Source organism: Monodon monoceros, unplaced genomic scaffold, assembly GCF_005190385.1.
Source record: "Monodon monoceros isolate NGI ecotype Baffin Bay Population unplaced genomic scaffold, NGI_Narwhal_1 Super_Scaffold_3, whole genome shotgun sequence".
Lineage (NCBI taxonomy): Eukaryota > Metazoa > Chordata > Mammalia > Artiodactyla > Monodontidae > Monodon > Monodon monoceros.
This window is the reverse complement of record NW_021703780.1, coordinates 2146735-2157882: the sequence shown is the minus strand read 5'-3', so window position 1 is coordinate 2157882 and position 11148 is coordinate 2146735. Positions and strand designations below refer to the sequence as shown.

Genomic DNA, 11148 nt, shown 5'->3' with positions numbered 1-11148 from the left:
CCCTCTCCCCTCCCCCCTCCCTCCCCCGCTTCCTTCCCCTCTGTGTCCTCCCCTCACTCCTCATCCTCCTTTCCCTCTCCCCCTTCCCTTCTCTTTCTTCTTTGCCTCCCTCACATCCTCCTCCTGAATTTCTTGGAAGATTCTACAGCTGCTCCACTGGGAACCTCTGGTTCTCTCTGCGTCTCTCAACGCAACCTGAGCTACCGAAAGTCTAAAGTCCTCAGTAAGATTCACCTGGTCCCCGTTTGCTGCCTTCAGCCTCCCTTTCATGAGCTCTTCACATGAGTGGCCGGGAGAGACAGGCATCCCGCAGCCCACCCTGCGCAGCCAGGCCTGCGACCCTGCTCTTCCCATCACCTGGCCCAGGCTACACAGCCTCTCTTGGGCTGTGAGCTCCCTGCATCCTCCTAGGTCCTCATCTGAGATCTGACCTCTGTAAGCGTTGCTCCAGCCCAGCTTTCATCCCATTCAGAACAGCTCCTCCCTCCACTGTGCTTCTGTGGCACTGTGTATAGAGCTGTATTTTAGCATTTCCCATATCTTAACCCTAAATTCTTCTCCTCCTTGACTGTGATTTCCGTGACAGTAAGAAGGTGTCGTTATTTTTATATATCCAGCGCTGTACCAGGAGCATAGTAGGTGCTCAGTAAACATTAGTTAGATGAATAAGATGAATGAACACCAGAGCTTCTAATTCTAAAATTATGGACGCAAAGCATTTTAAAATTAGGTACTTAATTTCAGTGGATGCGTGTTAGGTGTTGAAAGAGGATTATGTGAACATAGTCCTTGCTTTAAAGGACCATCAAGCTTCTTTCCGCACCAGTCAGGCCGGGGTCCATACAGCGTTGTTCTGGATTCCCACCGTAACTTAAAGGGAAGCTCTCACAATGTCCGGAGCCCTTGATGTCCTGCAAATGAAGGAGGAGGATGTCCTCAAATTCCTTGCAGCAGGAACCCACTTAGTTGGCACCAGCCTTGACTTGCAAATGGAACAGCACATCTACAAAAGTGATGGCATCTACATCATAAATCTGAAGAGACCTGGGAGAAGCTTCTGTTGGCAGCTCGTGCCATTGTTGCCATTGAAAACCCAGCTGATATCAGTGTCGTATCCTCCAGGAACACTGGCCAGCAAGCTGGGCTGAAGTTTGCTGCTGTCACTGGAGCCACTTCTGTCTCTGGCCGCTTCACTCCTGGAACCTTCACTAACCAGATCCAGGCCGCCTTCCAGGAGCCAAGTCTTCCAGTGGCTACTGAGCCGAGGGCTGCCCACCTGCCTCTCACAGAGGCCTCTTACGCTAACTTGCCTGCCGTGGCTCTGTGTGACACACTCTCTCCTCTGTGATGTGTGGACATTGCCATCCCATGCAACAACAGGGGAGCTCACTCAGGGGGTCTGATGTGGTGGATGCTTTGCCTGGGAAGTTCTGCGCATGCGTGGCACCATCTCCCGTGAACACCCCTGGGAGGTCATGCCTGACCTCTACTTCTGCAGAGACCCTGAAGAGACTGAAAAGGACGAGCATGCGGCAGCTGAGAAGGCTGTGGCCAAGGAGGAATTTCAGGGTGAATGGACCGCCCCACCTCCTGAGTTCCCTGCTGCTCAACCGGAGGTGGCGGACTGGTCCGAAGGTGTGCAGGTGCCCCCGTGCCTGTTCAGCGGTTCCCCGCTGAAGACTGCAGTGCTCAGCTTGCCACTGAAGACTGGTCTGCAGCTGCCACTGCTCAGGCCGCTGAGTGGTAGGAACAGCCACTGAGTGGTCTTAAACTGTTCTTCTGCAAACTCTTAAAATGGAAATAGGTGGACGGAAATAAACAGTTTCCAAAAAAAGAAAGAAAACGGACCATCCAACTTATTTGGAGAACGGTGGAGAGCAAAGTGGGACTACAAACCAGCAGTCACTGTTATCACAGGTGGAGTTCCTGCTGTCCATGGGCGATGGGGGATGGGCAGTATTGCACCCTTCAACAAGGCACAGAGGTCATGCCTGTGGATGTTCCCATGCAAGAGGCAAGATACCTCCTTTGCCATTAAGTCCCCCAAAGCATTATGGAGGTCTCTAGTTTAAAAAAAATTGTGTACAATCAAAATACTGGCAGTGATCATACATATAAAATTTTATATGTTGAAGATAGAGTAAAATGTAATCGTCTACTGATAATTAAAAGCTGCACGCATTTCTTTCATTTATGCAAGATGTATTTAATCACCTACCAAGTGCGGAATACCAGTGGGAGTTGTCGGGGACATAAAGATGAATGAAACTTAGCTGCTAGTAAACTTGCATCACTTGTTGGTCCAAATGTCTGTTCAGAGCAGTTCAAACTTCGTAGCTGCATAGTGAATCCCAGAAAAACCTCAGGACTCTGTTCTTGGTTGACTCCTATGAAACAGGACGTATTTCCACGGACAAGGTGAAAGTTTTTAAAGGATTATTTCATCATTTCAGCCTCAGTGGGCCTGAGAATTTACCCAGCACAGCAGTCCCTCTAAGTCATAAGAGACTAAAAGAAGCTTTTAGACTCTGTCCTCGTTGCGTGGGACAAACTAATCAACAAGATTCTACTTCCCGTTGTCAGAACCGTCCTAAGCCATTGCCAGTTGTCCTGAGAACAACGAGGAGAAAGAGCCCCACGAAGAAAGGAGGGGCCGGTGAGCCCGGTACAGGGCAGCCCATCTCAGCGCCGCCCGAGTCACCCTGCTGCGGCCGCCACCGCCGATTCCCAGGAAAAGCACCGGGCTCTCACGTGTTCAGTGCGTGTAAAAAGAAGACAGCCAAGTCTGTTCTAGTTTTCATAATTAACTGCAACCAAGATAAACTTTTAGTTTCCAAGATGGTTCTGTTGAAACACGCTTGACTTTGGTCATCAGCGTCCTGATGCCCTGAGCCACGGCGCTGAAGGCGAGTAACCTTCCCAAAGCCGGTGTGACCTTGTCCTCACCCCCTTGGGCAGAGGAGACCCCTGCGATGGCCCCCCTTCCCTCCCCCTCATCTCCCTGTCTGTTCCCGGGACAGACCAGGCTCTCCAGGCCGCCTTTATTTACTCTGGTCCATCTGCCCGAAAACTGTCTCCATCCTGCCTCCCCACTGTCCTCTCACCGGTCCTCCGAGCACAGTCGCCCCTGAGCTGGCCTTCCCACCCCGGCTGGGTTAGCTTAGGAGCCTTCAGACTGTACCATCCCAGGCCGGGGCCGCCCCGCATCCCAGCCTCCAGGACGGCAGAGCTGTGCCTGATTGCTGTCCGCGCCCCAGCCCCTGGCCTCAGGGTGGGCAGACAGCACCTGCTCAGTATCTGTTCTTTGAATAAATGGAAGAACTATTAATCCACTGAATCAGTTTGAAAATTGATATTAGTTAAAAAAAAATAACCATCCCAGGTTTATCTCTGTGGCACCTGTTAGATCTCAGTGTCCACCCTAAGACTGTGAACATAAACTGTATTTCAAGGATAACTGAGCTTTGTTCTTTGAGGCCACAGTCCGACCATTTTCATACCTCGCCCCTAGCGGTCGTGTAAATGCTCCGGGAGTGGTTTGTGCGTCACTTTCCTTCCACCCCCTCCTCTCTTTTCATGGTTAATCCTCATCTATTCCTAGATTGCAGAATTCTTTCACTAGCCCTCTTCTTTGTCGCTGGCTCTTTAATTTACACGCTTGGTTGGCTGGTTCCTGTTACTTGGCCAACAAATCTGTCCTGTGTCGTCTCCTCTGAGTAATTTATAATCTCCATAAAATGCCACGTAGAGGCACTTTCTTACATTTTTGAGTAATGGTGAGAAAGAATTGCCCTGGGAATCAAAAATCCAATGAGTCATAGATTATTTTGTTATTTATGACCAGAGAGTGGTCATTGACAATATTTGGCAATTTTACAGCTATGAACCTAGGCTATTGTGCTTTAGAGTGTAATTTATTAAGCAAATAAAACTCTTACTGGTAATGGGTCCTGTTAAATCTTAAATCTGGGGGACCACATGGGCTCCAGGCCGGTACAGCTGTGGAAGTTTCATAGTAGCCGCATACATCTTGGATGTCTGGACACTAATATTTTACACTTACTTCATGGTTTTATTTATTCAGTTGCCTTTATATTCTTGATTGGATTCTGACCAACCATTTTGGTTTAAGAAGTCATCAGCTTTGAGTAGAGAAGGAAGAGCATGGAGAAAATAAAATGGATTTATGTTGAAAAAGCACAAATCCTTCTTTCATTAGTAAATTCAGGCTTTAAAGAAACACCAGATGTGTTCATGGAAAATAACTGATGTAAAATCATCTTTGAAAAAGAAAAAGAAAGGACCTTCAACTTAATTACATATATCCGAGGGAGAGATACAGAAGTGGACACAGAGGTAGGTAGGTCTGTATATGCATGCACACCACACACACAGACACAGACACAGACACACACACACAGCATATGCTAGTGCAAGTGGTGTCAGTGAGAGCTTAGGATTTCTTTTTTTTCAAATCTCCATTTATATCAGTAGTATTTTGTAATGTTGACTTCGGTTTAATTCCAACCGTCCTCACCTTTTAATATGTTTGGAGGAAAAGGTGATCTTGAAATTCTCAACAGAGGAAACGGATCTTTTTCAGAATTGCTACATCAGGCAGGACTTACTTTTTGTTGTTTTCTTTTTAAGCTGGAAATGTGCTTCCTTTGATGCAATTGTTATATGTGTATGTCTGACAAATTCCAGGGCTAGAGAAACTCAGTTACTACTTAACAGCATGAAACACTCTCAAGAACTTGTTTCAAAAGCCAAACTCCAAATACTGATCAACAAGAAAATTCCAAGAACGTTCCTTCCATTTGAAAGTAAGTTCTGGGCGTTACACCTACCTGTCCATTCTACACAGAACTAACTAGAACCTCGCCGTGGTCGTTGCTGTGTATCTCTGCATAGAACAGAGATGGGCAAGTGAGACCCAAGTGTGTATGTGGAAGGGGCACTAATGCAAATAAGACTGGAAGGAGATGAAACCAGGTATGTGACCTTGAGGGCTGCCCTGCACACTCACGAGAGAAGGATAATGGCAAAGACACAACATCCTCGTGTTATTAGAATATAATTTTGCCCTGGAGACCGAATTACAGGGTCTCAGGCAGGGACCTCCAGGGACCCCGGATCACACTTTGAGAACTGCGGCTCTGGAATGCTTATGGGCTGCATCAGAGCCATACAGCACACCACCATACAGCCTTACAAAATGGCATGGATGTGTACCCTTTCAATACACAGGAACATATGTTTAATAATACATGCTCCCCCTACTTAGAAAACAAACAGTATATCTTAGAATACTTAAGTGCATATTGAACATGACAGAAAAAAGAAAGATAAAGCATACATTTCAGACCACTTCCTATATCAGTACTTCATAAAATCAAACAGCATGACATTGAGCCATCTTAAAGGGCTAAACCAGTAAGCTACCTTATGGAAATCTAAGAATGTAAAGATGGAGCTATAAGTTCTATGTGACAGGAAAGGGACCCATCAGTTCCTAAAATAAGATAAAAAAGGCGGAAAGTTGATACTCTAATACAGACAGTAAGATGCCTGTTTTAATTTCTCTTTGAAATAGAAAGCCACTCAACTTCTTTAGAAGGTTGGCTACAGGATACTTGGCGACCATTTTTATTTTTTTTTCTCAAACAAAAGTTTTAATTTTCTTGAAGCACTTGGAAAAATATTCCACTGAGGTCCTGGAGTTCTCTGCCTTTGAATTTGCAGAGATGACCTTAGCCTAGAAAATATCAAGAGCAATGCATTTCAGCTGCCAATGGAAGTGAGTGTATGATAGTAAAGAGCTTGGGGGAAGCACGAAATAGAATAAACACATTACTGTCATGTAAAAATGTGTATTGATAAGGCTTAGAAGTGAATCTCTAGTAAGTTTTTAGAACTTTCTGTTTATTGGCTTTGTGTTTTACTTTAGCACATTTTGACCTTCTGTAATTTCCAGTGAAAGTGTATACAATTCATGATAAATAAGAGATATATCTGTCCTCTGGTAGTGGGGGAGCTAGTGACTCAGGGTGGTGTGATCAGCTGAGGGGACCAGCTGGCCCCGAAGTTCTGACTCACTGGCAGGGTTAGCACAAAGCAGCGCTTTTTACCCCAAATCCCTGAAGTAACAGAGAGAAAAGCAGAATGGCCCCAGTAATGTAGGTGGCCGAGGCACGGTTGCTGTTTTGGGGACCAGCCTCTGGGATGGTTGAGGGGGTCTGGATGCAGCCCCAGAGGACTCCGTGGCCCCGCTGGGTGCGATTTAAAAGACTGGCGAGGACGTGAGGTTGGAAAGGCTTCCATTAGAGCCACGTTCGTGCGCGAAAGCGAACCCTCCAGGTAGCCAGCTTTGCTCGGTGAGCTGAATAAAAGGCTCTTATTGCTCCTGTTCCTCAGAGAGAATGAGCCAATTAGCCCACTGGCCGTAAAGCAGTTACAGAACGAAGACAGTAAAGGAAACCAAGTACTGGCGACCGTTCCATCTCACCCTTGAGTCCTGGCTTTATCTTGTCATCGGCTTTGTTCTCCTGGTGAATGGTCAAGTCAGTATCCTTTTCTTTTCTGGGAGCCCTGGCATTGCAGCAACTCTCTCAAGATATGCACGCAAAATCAGACACCTGTGAGCTTCAAGCAACAAAAATCAAGTCCGACCGTGTGCACCCTGGCCTTACAGTGGAGTTCCCACCGCGTTGCCTGCACCTCGGGGTGCAGAGCTGGCTCTCTCCCGAGAACCTCGCCCCCTCTCTCCCCCCTCTCATTTCCCCTCAGTGTAACCCAACACTTCGGCAACTGGAGGCCCAAACAGTCTTGTTAACTTAAAAGTTTTCCTTCAGATTTATTGACCCAGCAGAGTTGAACAGGGTGAGTGTTGATCTGGGCCTCTCAGGTATTTCTTTAATTATTGGGCTGGCATCTCTAGGGCCTCATAAAAATGTGCAGCGTGAGTCGGTAATAAAGTCACTGTGTGTTTATTTACGTATTTATGTATGTATGTATGTATGTATGTATTTATTCGGGGGGTGGGGGAATCGGGGGTTTTCTAAGGGGAGCCTCTACCTTCTGCCATAAATGGTAGCTGTGGCCTTGATAATACTGTGGTTGAACAGTAAGGGCCCCAGGACTGCTCCCTGAAAGAGATTAAACTGTAATTAAACTCCACTGTGAGTAAGGAGGGACGGAAAAAAGAAGGAAAAAAAAATGTGGTTTCATAAGGCAGAGACGAAATACATTGAGTGGTGTTTACAGGCCAGAGATGTTTTTTTGCCATCTCGACTACAAAACAGTCCTATTTTTAGCCAGCCGAGGTTTTGCAAGAAGGCGTATCAGTCCCACAGTGCTGTTCTCTGAAATAATTGCACGAGCTGGTCCCAAGTCAGCAGCACTAACGGAGAGGCAGGAGGGAGCATTTCTCAAGCCTACAGTGCTGGTGACATTTGCTTTAACACTGAATTATGTCGGTTGCCGGCGTGAAGTTCCACCTCATGGGAACAAGAATTTAACTGGATCGTAATTGAACATACATCTACATAATATCCTTTTGTTTAGGCTCAAAAATGGATTTTTTTAAACCTACTTATCAGTGCAGCTATTAAATATTGTGGCTCTCAGGCTATCAGTCTGTGATCAGCACAGTTAGTGCATTTTACCTTCCAAGGAAGTGCACTTGAGCCAGCTGGAGCACGGAAGACAGAGGAGCGGGGAAAGTCGTAATTGAAACAGGCGACTGCTTCAGCACAGACAGGAAATAAAAGGAACACCGGCCCTCCGCGGATTAAATTAGATGTTTCAAATTCAGACAGTATCGGGGAAAAGAAGACTTACGGGAGGGGAAAAGGGTAACAGTGAGTTCATTCAGCCGAGCCCCCGTTCCCCTCCTAACATGTGTTTCTGCCGGACCCTCACTGTGCCTGCCCCTGCAAGGGTCGTCCCCAGCCCACCCCCTGCCCTCCCGCTCATGTCACACCATCCGTCCCTCCTGCCTGTCCTCACCCTCCCAGAGTCCTTTGGTTTTCCATTTCCATAAATTAGGCGTGAAATTACGTTGGGCTGAGGATACAGGATTTCAGCTGTTTTATAGTTGGAAAGGAAAATCTTTCAGACCTAAAGCAAAAACATTTTTTTAAATACGCTTCCTGCCTATTAGTTTGAGATATGCCTATTTTAGAAAATGCTGGCTTTGTAGAAACCTTCTTTCTTCTTTTTAATCTCACAGAATTCTGTCTCATCCTCCAGTTCAAGTCAAGTCACAGGGATTGAGCGCCGACTGTATACAAGGCCCCCAGGCTGACTGGAGACTGGCATGTGTATGTGCACTAAGATGACCTCAGCATATGTATACCGCAAATCCTCAGTGAGGACTTGTGCTACTTTGTTAAAATATCTTAGGGAGTAGATTTTGTTTTACGTTGTAATAATCAGCTGAAACGGCTGCAGCATTTTTGTTTTCACTTTCCTCATGTGCTACTGCGTCTCAGTTTTTCTGTTTAAGCGAATATGGGTCTTTGTTTAACAGAGTTTGCTTAAATATCCAAGTTCAAAGCTTGTTACTAGCAGTGACTGCGACATTGCTCTTTAAGGTCAGTGCCTGTTTCTGCCCGATAGCATCCAGTGTCGTTTATTTGTGGGGATGGGTAGCGTCCTTGGGTGAGGTATTTTCTCCGAGATATATATAAACACACTGAAAACGTCAACGAGTTAAAAATATGATCGCTCTGCCCTGTCCCTTCTTGAAAGCTGGTGACGGTCAGTGTTAGTGTCGCAGACGGGTAGCATCCCAACTTTAAAGGTCTCTCTGAGGCTCCCTGGGTCCCTAAACCATCGTTCTGGGGGAGAGTGGGCCGCCCCATCCGCTCGGTGGGCGCACTGGTTCAGCTTCTTGAATTGAGCCTGGGAAAATTCTCGTGCAAACATCTGTTTCGTTCTCCATGCCTCTGCCACGGGAGCAAGGTGGGGTGGGGAATAAATACATCATGGGTGTGGGTTTGCATGGAAAATGTTGCGGGTTGCTTCCACTCCAGCTGGACAGCTTTATGTAGCTATAAACCTTTACTGCTGTATTAAGGTTCTATTCAAAGGGAATGAATCTCTGATATTCGTGGTCCAACAAAACTGTTACTAATTACTTATCTACTGAATAGCTACCAGGGCTGGCGGCTTGAACAGCAGTAATCCAGGAATGTAGTGTTCTCCAACAAGGGAACATTCTTGTTCGTATAAACAGCATGGCTTGCATTTTTCAAACTCGAAGCAGCAGACTAGAAATGCATACCTGCGTCCCCCATCAAGGCCACTGGGCTTAGCTTCCTCCCAGAAAGTATATTTCTCCCTTCCTGAAAGGTCATTCCAACGTGGTCTCCAAGAATGGGGGCATTATACAGAGAACTCTGGCCTCAGGCAGGCTGTGCTGATTGCTGGGTCCCAGGTTCAGGGTTGGGTGTCCCAAAGAGTGCCTGGAAGTGGACTGGCCTCCGAGCAAAGATGAGGTGGCTGCCCGTGGCCACGATCTGTGGCACCCACGGCCCTGAACTGGACAGCCCCTTTCAGGAATTCCAGAGCTCTGTCCTGCAGAAGTTCTACCCGGAGGTTTGCTCTGGTGCTTCCACATCTTCTGGTGACTGTTCTTGGAGGCTCAAGCCGCCCCTGTGCATTCAGGTGCAGAAGTGCATGCCTCGCTGCAGCCGTGTGTCCTGGGGCCGGTGCTTGCCGGGCGGTACTGTGATGAGGTGGGTGTTAGCAGGCCCGTCAGCGCACCAGCCCACCCATCGTGGTGCCGCCTACTCGAAGCCTCACAGTGGCCCTCCCGAGATGGGCTGTGTTATCAGCCACTTTTACAGATGAGTGCACAGAAGCTTAGCGCCTGTGAGGAATTCACCACCAGCATCCGTACACCTGGCGTGTGGAGCTGCTGGGATTCACACGCAGGGCTCCGGGAATCTGAAGCCTTTTTAGCCCCCTGTACCACATATACGTGAGCTGGACCTTCTTTACTTTGAAAACCTGGTGTGTTCAGCATGAATGGTTTTCAGACGGCGGCCCCATGTGGGCGTCGTCCAGCAGCCCGGTCAGGGTGGGTGGAGGGCAGGCAGGCGGCCACAGGGAGAGGCCAAGGCTGGCCCTGAGCAGGTGATGCGTCCCCACCTCCTGCTCTCCTTCCCAAAGACAAGCCCTGAACAGTAGTGATTTTAATTATTAAAGAAAAAGGGACACCAAGGTGTGAATGACCTACTAGCTTTAACCCTTGGAGAGTTCATTAAATCATTCTTTCTCTGACGTAAGCATGTGGGAGGTGTGTGCAGCAGGGGGGTGAGTTGTCTCCTCTGTTCAGGAGGGAGCCCCCAGATGGTTTGTCTAGTTTAGTGGGATGTCACGCTGAAGTCAGCCGTTTCAGATCTGTCGTGCATTAATGACACTAACAACATTAAATGAAGAGCACACACACATATTCGAGACTTGCCTTTTCCAGTCTCCCGCGCCCCCCATTTCTCTTGACCCCCTTTGCGTTCTTTTCCTCTCCACGTGAGGCTCCGTGACAGCTCTCTGCTCTAGAACGTGACCAAGGATGGAAGGAGAGCCAGGGTCTTCTTTTCCTGCCTTCCTTCACCTCCTTGGACAATAATGAAGACCTTCAGACTTAAAATAAGGGTATATGTTGATTATTGTTTTCCTGTTTAAAAATACACCCATCAGAGTTCTCAGATTTGAAAATGAAAACTGGAGGGAAGGAGCTTAGTGTAAGCACCTTGGAGTCACGCGTCAAGGCCCATCCTGGGTGAAGACCCTGCCCAGCTGGAGCCCAGGGTCTGGTCAGCACGTGCAGTCTGACCCGAACAACAGGGCCACACACTGTCATCACTGGGGATTAAATCCTGGGAAACTCGGCACTTGAAAGGGAACCTCTGTTTTATTATCTGAACATTGAGGGCAAGAAGGAAGCGACTTGACTCTCCTACCAGGAGGCTCTGGGCCTGGACCCGGTGAGGGGTACCCCTCCCTCCCCACTCCCTGTTTCCCACTCCGTCTCCCCGTCCTCCCCCACTCCGTCTCCCTGTCCTCCCCCACTCCGTCTCCCCCTCCTCCCCCTCCCCTCCCCCTCCCCTCCCCCTTCCCCTCCCCTCTCCCTCCCCCTCG

General features: G+C 47.9%; 1 protein-coding gene and 1 pseudogene across 1 annotated transcript in view; both read left to right on the top strand.

Moving 5' to 3' along the window:
* GMDS (GDP-mannose 4,6-dehydratase) overlaps positions 1-11148 on the top strand; it is a 476281-nt gene that overhangs the window by 327043 nt on the left and 138090 nt on the right. The window lies entirely within an intron of this gene.
* LOC114907223 lies at positions 789-1770 on the top strand (annotated as a pseudogene).